Source organism: Wolffia australiana, chromosome 17, assembly GCF_029677425.1.
Source record: "Wolffia australiana isolate 7733 chromosome 17, ASM2967742v1".
In the NCBI taxonomy this organism is placed as follows: domain Eukaryota; kingdom Viridiplantae; phylum Streptophyta; class Magnoliopsida; order Alismatales; family Araceae; genus Wolffia; species Wolffia australiana.
In genome coordinates, this window is record NC_135851.1 from 6,782,408 (window position 1) to 6,799,127 (window position 16,720).

A 16,720-nucleotide genomic window follows, 5' to 3' on the forward strand; every position below is an offset into this window, starting at 1 on the left:
CCTACACCCATAAGGATAGAGGATAATAATATCATAAATTGAAGGTCTAAATGATGAAATAAAATATTTTTATTTACAACCAAATCATAATACGTTTTTACTATTTAAAGATTTTGAGATTCAAGATATTCTAGAAACATCACACTAAAATATCAAGACCATATGATATATAAATTGACTGCGATTTAAGGTGCGTAAAATGATGCAATCAATGAAGTCTAAGAAACCAGTGGAGGCATCCTTCCCTTATATAGATGAATGAGAGAGGAGATAATAAATAGATAAAAATTATGAAATGTGACTAATCTAGATATGGTTATATCATGATCAGTATGGATAACCTGGATGTTGTGGCTGTTGAGATGCACAGTCTGAAGCTGGAGCATGGATAGAAACATGCCTATAATGGTAAATAGCCATCTCTATGGTGATTCACTCGAGCCATTAATCAAGATGTCAGCCATCTGCTTTAATGAAATGACATGTCGTGTCGTGATAAGGCCTTTAAATACCTTGTAATGCAATCATACACATTTTAAAGTCATTTTGGGATCATTTCATGTGTATTATCTTCAAATTTACCCAAATTTTCATCTCATGCACTAAATAGAGCAAGTGATAAAATAATGCATTTTTAATGTAATTTTTACATAATTTACAAGTCCAAGTATTTCTTAGTAAAAATATGTTTAAAACTTTGTTAATTATAATGAGACTAATGCTCTCTCTAGTGTATCAATACATGATGTTGCAGGGGTAAAATCAATATTGAAGAAGGAAATAAAAGAGAGAAGGAGACGGGAAGAAAGTATATATGTATATATAAGAATTAAACGTTTTGGTTTTATGTGGATAGCTATGGCGGAGCCACAAGCACAGCAGTGCCCAAGCCGGCCACAGGTGGGTGAACACAGGGTGCTCAAGCCCACCCACAGCTAGCAAAGGGCGTCGGCACCCATAGGTCCAATAGCAGGTCCCGTTTAAGGTGCAAATAGGGATTCGTGCATGCGACTAAGAGGTAAGGTTTATGGGTTTTAATTTCAATGAACTTAACCTTATCCAAATTATATAGTAATCAAATTTGTGTTTCAGGTCTGCATCAAGCGGGGCAGATGAGCAACAAAAAGTGATTGTGGTCCAATGGGTCGCAATCTTATGACATTTAAAAAAGAAATCATGACCCGGCTTGGAGCCGACTCAGCCTGAAGCCCATTCTTTTGGGCCATTTTTAAGTAAACAAACATGATCTTCGCCATCTGATCTTCTTAAAGAAGATTGAACGGTGAGATCTGATTCTTACTAATTCATTTGTTTTCTTATTTTTCAGGTCCTTTGATTGTCCACAATGGCTAACGCATACCAAGGGCCACCCGAACGGGCGAATCACAAGGATTGTGATGGGGTGGCTAACAGGGCAGGCTGACTAAGAAGCTGATGTGACCAAGAAGGGGTGCACCAATAAAAAAAGGTTCCACGGCTACTATTTAATCACAGTTGTCAAACGATTTTAATGGGCGATCCAACAGCTGGGGCAATACCATCTTCTTCGCCCCCTAGAGGCCATCCTCATCAGCCGGCCGGTGGAGGCCACTAACGAGGGGACCACAAGTTGACCCAACAGCCCCGGGAGAGCCGTTGGATCAAGCCTTCCCCTCTGAGGGGTCAAGAGAACCTCTCATGATCCTTTACGGGGGGATTTTGAGGGCCTAATTCTAGATCTTTTGACTGGAATCGACTATGGCAGCAGAGATCCCTTCCAGTGGCGGCACAAGCAAAAGAAGGGACATAACACCTCTCTGACCGCTCTTGGAGCTCTAGACGGTGCCAAAAGAGGCAAAAGAAGACGTGGTTCTGCGCCAAATGGAGGTGAAGGGCGAGAGAGACAGCGGACAGAAGTTCGGCGGTGGCGACGGGCGCCACAACCCTTGTTCACTTTTGCTTTGACATTTCATCAAGCACCTAAGGTGCATTTGAATATATAAATCCATTTATATAAGTTATTTATCTATTTTCATATATATACATATATATGTGTGTGTATATATATATCGAAATATAAAAAATTACACCTCCTATCTTGGCCTCTCAGAGGCATTCTGTCTAACACCTCTTGGGTACTGTGATGTCGGACGTCGTCTAGGACGTTGTCCGGTCGGCACCGAGTATGATGGCTCGGTACTGATAATAGATGGTAGTATCGAATGTCGACGGTGCCATCGGAAAGACCCTAACGGGTCGATGTGACTACGATGCAATGAATGAGCGCCCTGCATGTCATACGTGCAGACTCCGACTCGAGGGAGGCGCCGAGCTCCGAGCTTGGACGGGGTCACCGGGTGACAGCCACGGAGGCCTCTCGAACCTCGTCGGAGTGACGAAGATGTCTACGGCAAAAGGAATCAATCCATAGGGCTTGCATGTAACATACGGTCTCGTCCATACCGCTAAGACGCTCAAATTACGATCGTAGTTTTCTCTCAAATACCACTCTCACCTACCTAACCCGAGCACGGTGGAGTCAAGACGACAATGTATTGCAAGGAATGATTGAACGAGTGAAGCGAAGGATGGCATAGCTCATCGGCGCGTGGCTCGTCATGCAGAGGGTCGTCGTCGGTCATGCAGTTGGAGCGGGTGTGGCGGAAAGGCACCGGAGAGCTAACGGTGGCTCGACAGCGCGATGAAATTTCTTCGTCAACGGTCGCGGGGCAGGTCAACGGCATGCCGCGGGGGATCACGAGATTTTCACGTTCATCAGTGCTCCTTCACACAGATTCTTCACGCGGGTGAGCCAATTGTTTTCCGCACAATTTTCACGTTCACCAGAGATTCTTCTTGGCTAGAAGGGGCTCGGAATTCACCGATCAGTGGAAAGGGGGGAGGGGGGGAAGATGATTGAATTATCCAACGGTGAATTGGATAATTCAACGAAAGACAGAATAACTGCAAACAGCAAAACAAACGAGATCTGGATGATCAAAAGAAACAGGCTTCTCCCCCCAACGTCCACTCCTCCCCCTTCTTTATAGAGAGGGAGTGGTAGTTATGGGAGGCCCAACTGAGTCACTTTTAAGGGGGAAGCTTATTGGGATTTTCCCCTTAAAGGGCTCTTTAGAGGGAGAAGAAGCCCAACATGGATTTCCTCCCCCTAAAGATGACAACTAATTTAATCAAAATATAACACGTATGAGGGGGAGGCTGGACAGCATGAACGGAAAGTATAAAAAGAAAGGGAAAGGGGAAAGAACTAGGAGCCCCTTCCCATGATGACAAGGATGAACATACGTGACGCATCACAAATGCGACGAAAAAAAAACAACGAATACGGAAAACACAAAACACGTCAAAGAAATGATGGAAATCAAAAATGATAACAAGCATCTTCACCCGGTCTTCGATGACGGTGGCGGTCGGCATGGACGGCATCGTCGATGAACCTTGATGGCGTGTGCCATCGTACTGGCATAATCACCCTTAGATCTCTCAAAATTCTTTTATTAAAAAGATATAGAAATATATCAAATATATATTAACTATATAATAAATAATATACCTCTATAAGCTATCTTCTGCTACTATAGGCGACCCAATGCTCATATATATACTTCTTAATTACTATTACTAGTCCCTTTATCCTCTCTTAATCTCTCTATGACCATATAGCTAGTTAGTTATAGTATAGACTCGATAATCCCTATAAACTTACTAAACTCTCTCTTAAAGCTTAAACTCTTAGGATATATGTATAAGTATTTGTCTATTCCCCGAATCTGCATCTTAATAAATATATAATTCCTTATTTCTTCTATCTCTATAACATTTATTTTCTCTCTTTTATTCTTCCTCTTAATTCTTATTAAAATATTTAATCTTATTCAGTAAATCCTTACTTTTTACTAAGCATAAAATTACTCTTTCCTAACTAATTAAATCTTAAAATCAATTATTGTTATACCTATTTCTTATATGAAATATAACTTACTATTAGTTAAATAAATATCCTCTTATATTTTATCAATATTATCTTACTACCACATCTATCTTATTAGGCTCATCTACTTCTTACACTACCTGTCCTAATATCACCCTTAACTATAGTTCTATTAATTCATCTTAATATCCTACTTTTCTACTATCTTTAAGATCTATAAAAATCCCTGAACAGTATATTTTATTTTCTATCTTTGTCTTGTTCTCTTTCTTATTACTTAAAATAATCACTATCCTTAATAACTTAATTATTAAATACATCTCTAAAGGCCAGTCCCTCTGGAGACGACCTTACTCTATCTATACGTCCGAGTGAGTCTATATATTTTATCAATTTTATTTGAGTTTAGGCAAATTAAAGTTAAAATGACATTAAAAATTAAAATATAATTTGCCTTCATTAATGCACATCCTCTGAAGCTGGAGTATGGATAGAAAACATGCCCAGCATGGTAAATAGCCATTTCTATGGTGATTCACTCAAGCCATTAATCAAGATGTCTGCCATCTACTTCAATGAAGTGACATGTCGTGTGGTGAATAGGCCTTTAAATACCTTGTCCAATAAACACGATGTGCTTTTCACACTCATGTGAGGTGGGGTGTTCACAATATATATGGGCACCCTGTTGTCATAAAACATTGACACAGGAGAGTCCAAAGGAATATCCAGTTATTGAGAAGATAATGCATCCACATCATCTTGCATGTATTGGTAGCCACAGCTTGGTATTTGACCTCTACACTTGATTGAGATACCACATTTTTTCTCATTGCAATAGGCAATGTTCACACCATGCTGGATCTTTCGACACCATGCCAGTTAGAAACTTCAATAAGAATCAACAAGAAGAGAGAGTTAAATACAAGATTAAGGTGTAATTAAATCAGAATGTACATCAAGTTTCAGCCATGCCTTAAAGCCTATTTTACATTTTTTATGGATGTTCTAAAATCCCATGATCATTTATTTGTCTTGATTTACATCCTTCGCATGACGTCTGTGCATTTTAAGAATTTCACAATTATCTTCAATTGGATCCATATTCCATAATAATCCTTGACCTTTTCGCTCAAGCACATGAAGGAGTAATTTTCTCCTTGAGTTCCTTTTAAAAGTGAAATTATTAGGAAAATAATTTTGTTTCAGAGAATACCATAAAATAGAAAAGAGTGCAGCATTACAGACGACATATGTAGAAGAATCCGCAACCGCAATCGCTCTAGCAAGGACAGCTAGCATGTGCAGCTGCAAAAGAAGCTCCATCCAACATGCACAGCTGCTCAAGTAGATGCAGCCATCCAGCATGCTCGAACAATGTAATAGGCACATGACACTCATGTTGCCATGACTATGACCATGCATTAAGGGGGCCAAGGACTGAAGGTGCTAAGGACCCCACACACAGGAGATGTTTGATTTGCTTAGTGCAACTCGCATAATATTTCGATCATTATATAGGCTATTTTTGTTGCGAATTGCCACATCTATCTACAATTAAAACATCATACATTCATCCAGACATCAATAATAAAGCATTAATCATCAATATATCATCTAAAAAAATATAAGCATACATAAATGTATTATTCATCACTTCTACATTATTATTCTGAGAATACAAATTAATAGTACTTTTTTAGTATTTAATTTAAAAAAAAATAAATCATCTAGAAAAACATAAAACTTTTAATCTAGAGATGACCTGATTCATGACACATTTTTCTCATTAACAAAAGATCCACTTTTATAACTATATGTATTATGATGATTTTCATTTCTCAGTAATATTTTAAATCTCAAATTTACAGTTATTTTAGCTTCCCCCCTAGGCTCTATTTTTAGGCTAATGTCATAATATATCATTCAATCAATATTTAGATTCTAGGTTTTCATCTTTCTTTGTAATAAATTCCTACGCTTTCCTATTTATTGCAATCGTTAGTTGTGGCTTCTTCCACAGCCACTTAGAGGGGCCTTCATTGTATGGTGCGTGGGACAACCACGTCTGCTTATGCCATTATCTTGTGCATCACATGCAATCAAACCCACTTACCCCATGCACTGCACAAACAAGTTCTCCTTTGCATCTAGTGATTCCAATGTTGTGCCACGTAATTTTTTATGCATTGTCAAAAATATCTTCTTTAGGAAGATTTCTAAATATAGCACTACCGTAGACTCAACGGCACAAACTTAATACATTGCACCAACTGAAGACGCCAAGGAAGTGGTGAGGTTACATAAATTCATCATGAAACTTGGTGTTGTTACTTCCATCTCGTAACCTATTCTATTTTTTGCGACATCGATGGTCTAATAGCAAATGAAAAGAGCCACGGTCTCATCAGAATTAAATACACATTTTTAGGTGATTCCACTTGTTTAGGGAGATCATTGCTTGATGATATATTATAATACAAAGGGTTCTGTTGACCAAAAACACAGTAGCCCAACTAACAAAGTTGCTACCTAATGAATTCTTTAGTCCAAGCGGGAGATTGACAGATATTATGCAGGCATTCACCCAAATTACACCACCATGTTTGATTTAAGTTCATTGAATTTATTATTAGTTCATTATTATTCTAGTTTAACTTGGATGTAGGAAGAACCCCACAAAGATGATTAATAACCTCAAATTAAGTGTTTTAATTTGTTGATAGTAGTTGAGATTATTCAATACAAATATATTTTTTCGTACTTAGGAATCTTTAGCTAGTGATGAGTATGGATCGTCTCCATGGGGAACGAACATTAAGGATTTAATTTTCTTGCTGTCATTGAACTATTCCTTTTGTACATGTCACATTACCTCTTCCTGCTGAGAAATGATGATTTGAGGCATTATCATATATGGTACATATATACACTCATTGGGACATTAGGTGTCTACAATCACAGTTCATCCAATTGAAAAAAATATGACATGTTGTCATTGTGATATTTTCAACTGTACGATAAATAACTAGGCTTTTATGTGCCTTTAAAATGCTTCAATCATTGATTTCCAAGACTTATGACGTTTATTAAGCCAAAATATGTAACAGATTTATGTGAAGAAGAGGAATTAAAGAAGATAATTTTAGAACAATGAGATAATAAGTTTGTGGAGTATACTGATATTAGAATCAAGTGATGTGATGAATATGATTGATCAAAGAAATAGAGATAAATGAAAATGAAAGGAAGAGATGAGATTGATTTAGTGTAGAGAGAGAAATTTAAGAGAGTATGATAGTGTTAAAGAGAGATGGAGAACGAGTGGTATAAATCATACAAAATGAATTTATATTATTAGAGATAATCTAATAAAACTCAGAGAATATGGATAATACAGATATATTTTTATTGGTCTAGGGAGAGAGGAAGAGGGAAAGGAACAGAGAGAGTGTGTGTGTGTAGTGGAGAGGACCAATGGGCTTTCTAATTCATTGGTTTGATTGGTGAGAATCTAAAAATAACATTCAGATTGGGGAATAAGGTTCAAGAAAGAGAGGGAGAGAGAGGATGCAGGAGCAAGGTAAGAATGGCATTTTTGGTGATCTAAATCATTAAAGAATAACTGAAATAACTATTAGTATTAAAATCCACATCATGAATAAGGGATTATCAAACAGAACATAGAGAATGGGGGAGAAAGGATCAATTGAGGCAGAGTGAGAGAAAGAGAGAGAGAGAGAGAGAGAGAGAGAGAGAAACAGCTAGAAGGTTTTGCCTTTTCCAGAAAATTGAGAGAAAAAAGAATAAAATTTAACATTATATGTACAAATCCTGTCTTATGTAATCAAATGAAAATTGTAGCCCCCAGAAGGAACAAAATTATTAACATACATGTTATTTACCTGAAGGGAATTGATTGATTTACATGTTTACACATTGATGTGAAGAAAACAAAAGAATTTTTTATCCCACATTGAATTTGGAAACATGGTGGGCCCTAAACTGCATAAGTCACTATAATTTCTCAGCATCAAGAAATAACTTATCAATAATATGTTAATATTTTGAAAGAACTCCATTTGTCAGAGGACGTGAACGTTTTTTTCTCAAAGAACGTTTCGGTGAAAGCATTAATATTATTAGTCAGACATTGTATATTTCGTATAGAACCCATAACATCATAAGTCAATGCGATTGTAATGGAAAAGATGGAATATCTATGAAACTAATGGTCCCCTGTGATTTTTGTAAAGAGGCCAAAAAGTGTGATGACCGAGAATTATCTTTCTCTGGTTGGTTAGATGACAATCATTGTAGCCTTCTAATATGATATCTTATAATAGTATTTTAAGCAAAATACAACCATTTAAAAAGAAGAAAGGTGAAATTAAGTGCTTCGACGTAATTTTTGCCCTTGTTAACATTAAATATTTAATATTTTAACGCATATTCTAGGAATAACATAAGTTGCTTCAATCAAATTTGACTTCCGTATCACATTTTTGACATTTTTGATCATGTGACTAAAGCTAACTTCATCGACTTCTTGTTTAATTAGTAATGCATTTAAGATATATAATCACCTGGAGTTTGGTATCCACGAGTAGCCCTCAGTTTCAAAAACAAAATGAAGTAAACATAAATTAACAAGTTCATTCGACAAAGTACAACTTCACATTTCCCATGTTTTCAGGGTTAAACTTATGGGTTTGAAAAGAACTTTGTAGTTTCCTTTAGTACTTTTTAATTAGTCGTAAACATCAAGTCATATAGCCGTGCAGTTCAAACATCCATGAATAATCCCTACACAAAATTTATTTAATTCAAGTACCCAGTAAAAGTCAAACACCGAAGCAGACAGCTCTATACGGATTACAACTTTCATTCCCAAGAGAGAGAAAGAGAGAGAAAGAGATAGAGATAGTTTGAGAGAGAATACTAAAACAGATAGAGAGAGAGATATATATTGTCAGCAGTCGTACTTATCATGAAGAAAAGAGTTTCTTGGCTCCCCTGATGAGATTGTCAGAGGATAAGAGACAGAGAGAGAGAAAACTGTACTCGTTTTAGCAAGTTTATGGGGTAATATAGAGAGAGAGTTTGTACTGGGGGGAAGAGAGAGAGATAGAAAGTACAGATATCTAGAGAGAATACAGCAGTTTCGGCGTGGTGCTCGCGGCTGTGGGTAGTAAGAGAGATCGCATATTGCCCACGTTATGTAAGGCAAACATGATCAGAGAGAGCGTATCTGCTAACATTTCCAGGAATTCTGTCAGAGAGTGAGATAGAGATGTAGAGAGAGAGACGCAGCAGATACATAAAGAGAGCATGATTGCCCCTACCGAGCTTGTATAAAGACAAAGAGAGAGAGAGAGAGAGTACCTGCTTATGTTCAGAGGAACTTGTGGTTAGAGAGAGAGATGTAATGATGTATGATTGAGAGGGAGACAGATCTAACTACACACCTTATGGGAACTCCTACAGACAGGACGAGCACAAGAGAGAGAGAGAGAGAGAAAGGGCATGCAATGACTGGAAGATCTTCCAGACAGAGAGGAGATCATTAGAATACTGGAAGCTATCCAAGAATGGGAGAGAAAATAAGAGAGATATCGAGAGAGGGGGAAGAGAGTTGGAGTGAGAGATAGGTCATAAGAATACTGGAAGCTATCCAAGAAAGGGAGAGAAAAGAAGACAGTTGGAGTGAGTGAGAGATCATACGATACTGGAAGTTATCCAAGAGTGGGAGCGAAAAGAAGAGGGATAGAGAGAAAGAGAGATAGAAGAAGAGAGTTGGAGTGAATGAGAGATCATACGATACTGGAAGTTATCCAAGAGTGGCAGAGAGATAGAGAGATAGAGAGAAAGAGAGAGAGAAGAAAAGAGTTGGAGTGAATGAGAGATCATACGATACTGGAAGTTATCCAAAAGTGGGAGCGAAAAGAAGAGAGAGAGATAGAGAGATAGAGAGATAGAGAGAGACAAGAAGAGAGTTGGAGTGAGAGAGAGGTCATACAAACACTGGAAGCTATCCAAGAGTGGGAGAGAAAAGAAGAGAGATAGAGAGAAAGAGAGAGCGGAAGAGAGGAGTGAGAGAGAGGTCACATGAATACTGGAGACTATCCAAGAGTGGGAGAGAAAAGAAGCGATAGAGAGATAGAGAGAGAGAGAGAGTTTTCCTGTCAGTGATCGTTCAGTGTTGAAGTTGGATGCAGAGAGAGCCTCCACCAAAGCCAATCGTCTCACCTCTGAGAAAGCTTTCACGCGCTGAGCCTGCCACAGAGAGAGAGGCGAAGAGAAATTGAGAGGTAGAGAGAGAAAACAACTTCTGAATTAGTTCCGCAGACTGAGATGAAGAATAGAGAAGGGCGAGGAATCCTTGTTGGAGAAGGGGAGCACGCGCAGAAAGAAGCTTAACAAGCAGCCCTTGCACGTGCCCTGCTTCTCCAGCAAGGCCTTCTCGCCCAGCTTGAGGAAGATCACCAGCGAAAACCCACAAAGATAAAGAGAGAGAAAGAGAGAGAAATCAAGGTTAGAAGCCAACTCGCTGCTATATAATGCCCATTATCCAAAATAATACGGCACCGCTGGAGAGAGAAAGAAAGAGAATCGCAGTTTATCAAGAAGATAGAGAGAGAAAGAGAGAGACTGATAGAAACTGGAAGCAAAGAAAAAACATGGCTTAACTTATCTCTTTCTCTTCGTATTATTCGTCTCGGGACGGTGCAGTAACCCTCCATCGAGTTTCTCTCTCTTAAAAGCTTGTCCCGCTTTATCCGCCGAGAACGGTAGAGAGAGAGAGAGAGGCAAGAGAAGCTCGTGTTCGACTAGACCGACTGATTGACCTCCGCGGGTGAATACGTTAACTAGAAGAGAGAGAAAGAGGGTAAGCGAAGGGTCCGCGAGAATGGGCTTGCGTGAAGCACAAGCGGTGCGAAAGACTGACTCGGGACGGCTAGAGCGAGAAAGACAAGGAGAGAGAAAACGATAAAGATGTAGAGATAGAGAGAGAAACGGCGAAATGGGAAGAGAGGGAATGAGAGAGAGAGAGTAAATACCATAGCCAGGATTTGATTTGATCGTCCCTTGCAAGGCGATTCACGGCTTGCCGTCTACCATCACCTCAAACTTTAGAGAGAGAATACAAAGAAAATTAGCGCCGCCACCGTTTTGTGCAGTAAATCTCTCCTTAACTGAGAAGAGACGGCAAGAGAGCGGCGCCACGACGAGACCCAACGGCGGCGCCGGCGGTATTCATTTCCTATAGAAGAGTTTCACGCTTCCTAAACCCTTGAGTTAACGTGAAGTTGACAAAAACCCATATCGTAATAGTAAAACAAATAATTCGAAAAACCCGTCTCGCTATTTTTTCTTCTTTTTTTTGCATGGGCAAGAGCGCGTATATTTTTGACAAAAAATAGGTTTTGGCGATTAGATATCGTTGTAGCAGCTGCCTTTGAGGCAATGGGGCCTGATAAGGAATTCTGCAATGCAATGTCAGACTATTTATTAGAGACACCTACCTTGACATTGATTTGTTCTTCTTTCTTTTTTTTCACGTTGGCAAGTACAGAAAGGTCCTGATGAACTTAAACATCTCATTTTTAACCAAAAAAAGACAATTGAGTTGGAGAAACTGATTAGCTTAAACATCTGATAAGGAATACAGCTGCTATCTTTGAGGAAATGGGGCCTGATACGGAATTCCGCATTGCAGTATCAGGCTATTAATTCGAGGAACCCACTTTGGCATTATTGTTTTTTCCCTTTTTTCATTTTGGGAAGTACAAAAAGGTCCAGACCAACTTGAACATCTAATTTTTAACCAAAAGAAGAAATTTGAGTTTTACAAACAGATCAATTTAAACATCTGATAGGGAGTACAGTAACTATCTTTGCTGCAATGGGGACTGTTAAGGAATTTACCACGGCAATATCAGGCTATTTATTCGAGAAACCTACCTTGACATTGATCTGTTATTTTTTTCTTTTTTTCACGTTGGCAAGTACAAAAGGTCCTGATCTACTTAAGCAAGTGGCATTTTTACCAGAAATTCACTTTTTTCAGCTAAACGTTGACCCATTACAGCAGCTATCATTGAGGAAATGGACCTGATAAGAGATTCAGCATTGCAATATCAGACTACTAATTTAAGAAACCCACCTTGATATTGATCTTTTTTCAAATGGGCAAGTGTAAAAAGGTCATCATCACTTAACACTTACTTATTAACAAACAAATCGGGTTTTATTCTGGTACACGTTGACCCATTACGGCAGCTATACCAGAGGAAATGGGTCTGACAAGGGATTCGGCATTGCAATATCATACTTTGAAATACTAGGGTATGGACCTATGAGTTTGGAAGAGAGAATTATAAATCACCATTATTAAGAAATTATTGCCTAGTTATATAGTTATAATCTGTTTTAAAGGACCTAGATGAAGTGATGTGACTGAGTGAGAGGAAGTTTCAACTTGACTTATCAACAATGTCAATGATGGAAGATGTCCTCATTAGAGACAATGTCATTACTGTCACCCAATGATTCGACGCAACATGATTGAGTCAGAGGATGTAACTGATGTCACATATCGATGACAATAACAACATCTTTGATGGATGATGCTGCTGCTTGAGACCAAGTCATTATCGTCATCGACTAAGACAACACAACCTGACTGGGTGGAAAGGCATCCTCGAGGTCAACTATTGATGATGTCACCCATGGATGACATCCTCGTTTGAGATCACTTCATTACTATCACCCAACAATATGACACAATGTGAACCGGTGGGAAGACATCACTGAGGTCACATTGACAACATCACAAAGGTCACCTATTGACAATTTTTTTATCTATATATAATGAAATGGAAATTCAATAGAGAAAAGTAATTTGGGGCCTTTTACAGATGAGCACTTAATTAGATACGTTTGACTATTAATATTGAATAAGTATAGGAGTAAAAAAAGTTGTAGAAAGCGGAAAGAAACTCTTTGATTCATCAAGAACCCATCAGCAAAAGGCAATATCTTCAGTGTCAGTTCCCATAGAGAGAGTGTATGTAATGTAGCCCACAAACCCAATTTTTTGAGGCCCATTAACAACTTGTGGCCTACGAAGGAGATTCTTCTAGAACTGACAAGATCTGCAGAAATATACCTAGGACCCCTCAAAATCCTGTGACATGATTTTCTCTGACAAGGTCTTTTGACAGGATTTTCTCTGATAAGGTTTTCTAACAGGATTTTCTCCGACAAGATCTTCTGATAAGATTTCCTCTGACAAGGTCTTCTGACAAGATTTTCTCTAACAAGATATTCTGACAGGATCCTCTGCCAGATTCTTCTTATGCCAGGATCTTTGCGCTAACTTGTCAGAGCTACATATCTTCTATTTTGTCCCATCAAGATCTTCTTGAGCCACACAAATATCTCTTGACAGCTTCTATAGGCCCCAAAATCTGCAGAATATCTCTGCTCAGGCTTATCATGCTGCTTATCCTCTGTTTTAGCTTGTTTAAGTTGTTTTTCTCAATGTTTTGACTTGTCTTGTCATGGGTACAGTCATTATGGACGACCATGCACTTCTTGTGGCCTATCTAAGTCCCCCATGTACCCCTGAATGAGAATTATTGAAATCTATTGTCTTGTTGAAACTGTTGTTTCTCCCCTCTGAGTGTTCTCTTTGTTAGAGAGTACTTCTGTGGTTGTTGATTCAAGTATAACCCCTTGTGGATTCAAGGGTTGGAGAGGCTAGTTCTGTGGATTCAGGACTTAGCTCCTTCAAGTAGAGTAAGGCTTGTGGATTCAAGACATGTTCCTACGCTGTTCGTGTACAAAGGCTGTGTCAGTATGTGAGTACCTCCTGAAGGCTATGTGTATGTGAGTTTTGGCTTTAGTTCACAAGTTTCACGCATCTATGATTTTTTAAGGAATTAATTTTTTAATGAAAACTTCCCCTTAGAATCATGTAGGGAAAATTATGATGCTATGGAAACTGAATTCTTTTATATGTTAAAGAATTTTAGTAATTGAAAATTCCATTTCCTTTTCAGTACTTGTACTCTCATATTTTGCTGGTATCTTAATTTTCTGTGATTCATAGTGCCTAGTTTCAGATTCATATATATATGGTATGATCCTGAAGTAGAGACAGATCAAACTATGATTCGGTTGCAAGAATTTTATAAAGAAGTCCAAGATAATGCTTCAAGAAGTTTGATAAAGGTAACATAACTGGGGAAAAAAGAAAAGGAATGAATGGAGAAAATAGGAACAAGGTCTGTTGAAATTCAGCATCTGGAATCCTCAAATTTTGGTGTCTCATGTTTCTATCATTACTGGAATGAACCATTATTGGGGCATTGGATTTGAAAAACTAACAGTATTGTCCACAATATTATAAGATTTATGTAGAGGAGTTAATTGTTGATGTGATGGGATGGTATTGCACAAATGTTGGGACTCAGGGTTTTGCATATGTATGCTTGATCAGTCAGTATTGACACAGCCTTAGTACACGAACAGTGTAGGAACAGGACTTGAATCCACAAGCCTTGCTCTACTTGAAGGAGCCAAGTCCTGAGTCCACAGAACTAGCTTGAGCTACATCAAGAATATTGGGCACATGATGTCATGTACATGGGGACCCTTTACATCAAGAAACTTGATATAAACGATGCCAAAATAGACGTATCAATTTAGGATTCCATGCTCTCTGTACTTAACCATCACAATCACAGACCGTCCCTCATGGGAACCAACTGAATTGTCCAATTGGGTCCCAAAATGAAATGGTATAACAAAATCTTCATGAAATGCTTATCCACAATAAGATTGGTTACTGATCTGAAAAGAGGTACTGAATTCAGGGACAATTCTCCCTTAACCAACACATTCAGACTATGGCTCTTTAGAAAGATACTATTTTTGTTTAAAATGATGATGATCTTGTAATACATGACATCTCCTTGCCAAATATGTCTCCAGATACCTTTGAAAATCCAGAGTAGGGCCTCCTGAAAGAGAAAACTCAAAATATGGAAAACAAAATATTTGAAAATTATTTAATCCCTAATCCATAGTAAATTTTGATAAATCAAAATTTATGTTGTGGATCTATTTACAATTAAAGTTTTAATTTGTGATTGAAGAAATAGTTGAATGGTGTAATGAGGATGTTTCTCCTAAGACTTTCAATTATTATATGTCACTCAAAACTAAACACCGCTGCAGGAAATTGAGCAATTTCTTGCAGTGAGCACTTGTGAATGGAGATTCAAAACATGAGACATGCTTTATCAAAAAATCCTGCCAAACACTATTAGGAAAATTTAATCTTTTTTCAGAAAAAACAATCCATCGGTAGTAAAATTAAAACTCTGAAAAAAACAGTCAGGTAGCCTTTTTATGTGTTGGGTATAAGCAGAATTTCATTTATTGAACTTCAAATCCATTCAAATAATCACATTAGAAACTCGAAGATATGTTCCACTGTTAAGATGCAGCTGAAGTTAAAGATCTGAAATAAGCTTAGGTTCTTTACTATATAACAATTGAAGTCTTGTAGGGAGATCCTCAATGGCCCTGAAAGGAGATATCAGGATCAATGCTTTGACAAAAGATCATGTTCATCTTAGTCAAGCTGATACAGAAACATGCTAGCGAGAAGTGCTACTTCAATGTATATTGTGATTCCGTAAACTCGTATACAGGTGTAGAAATCTTTAGAATCATACGAGAGTTTGTCTTTGAACTTGGGGCAGACATTAGTATTTTTGAAATAATCAAATTGCATAGCGATATTGCCTGGGCTTCTGGTGTTCTGATGTTAAAAATTTGATAACACACTAGAATAAGATGTCAAATTAACCTGCCTGATTTTCTCTTCCTCATTTTTTCAAAACTTAGGATTAGAAACAATAATAAAAACTGATGTACATTCTCAGTGTGGAATTTATTAGATTGGACCCTCGTGACACCCTACGAGTCAGTAATGAAGAGTTTAATAGAGTAAAACTCAATTACATTAGGGGTATCCCTATCCTTGCATAGTTGTTTCTTTTTACAATAAGAATTCATATCTTGTTGGCCGGTAGTTTGTATTTTGCATATTTGTCCAGAAACCACCAATGTGCAACGCAGATACACAATTCCCATAAAGTCTGAAATACAACGTTCTATTCTTTGTGCATCACAATAGTTCAATAGAGTCCCATTACGACTGCCAGATGGCCATACCCTTTTATTGGATAAATAAAGGTGTATATTCCCTCAATGTAATAACGACTCATGGATGAATTCATTATTGAAGAATTATTATCCTACTTGTAGTTGTATCTGACTGTTCAAGTGGGAAGACTTCTGTACCTTACCTCCATTCCCCCTTTATCTCATTGGAGCTCTCTTAACTCCAGAAGATTAACTGTAGGTGTCTATATTGATTCCTTAGAACTGATCAATTTTGAGGCACTGTTTATGCACAATGCTTGGTGTTTTATGTCAGCATCTTCTTTTAGTGTTAAATAATAATCTCAGCAAACTATCTGAAAGCATTCTTATTCAACTACTTGATCGTTTTAGTGAGCCCCAAACATATGGTCTTAGAGAAGTAATGGAGGCTGTCTCTAAATATCTCTATGTAATGACCTCTCTCAATACTCTCACTGTTCCTCTTTTCGGATCCAAATATCTAACCCATAATATCAGATTTAATCTTAAATGATGATAAAATTAAATTATGAAATAAAGGAATGCAATGGTTATATCATAGAGATA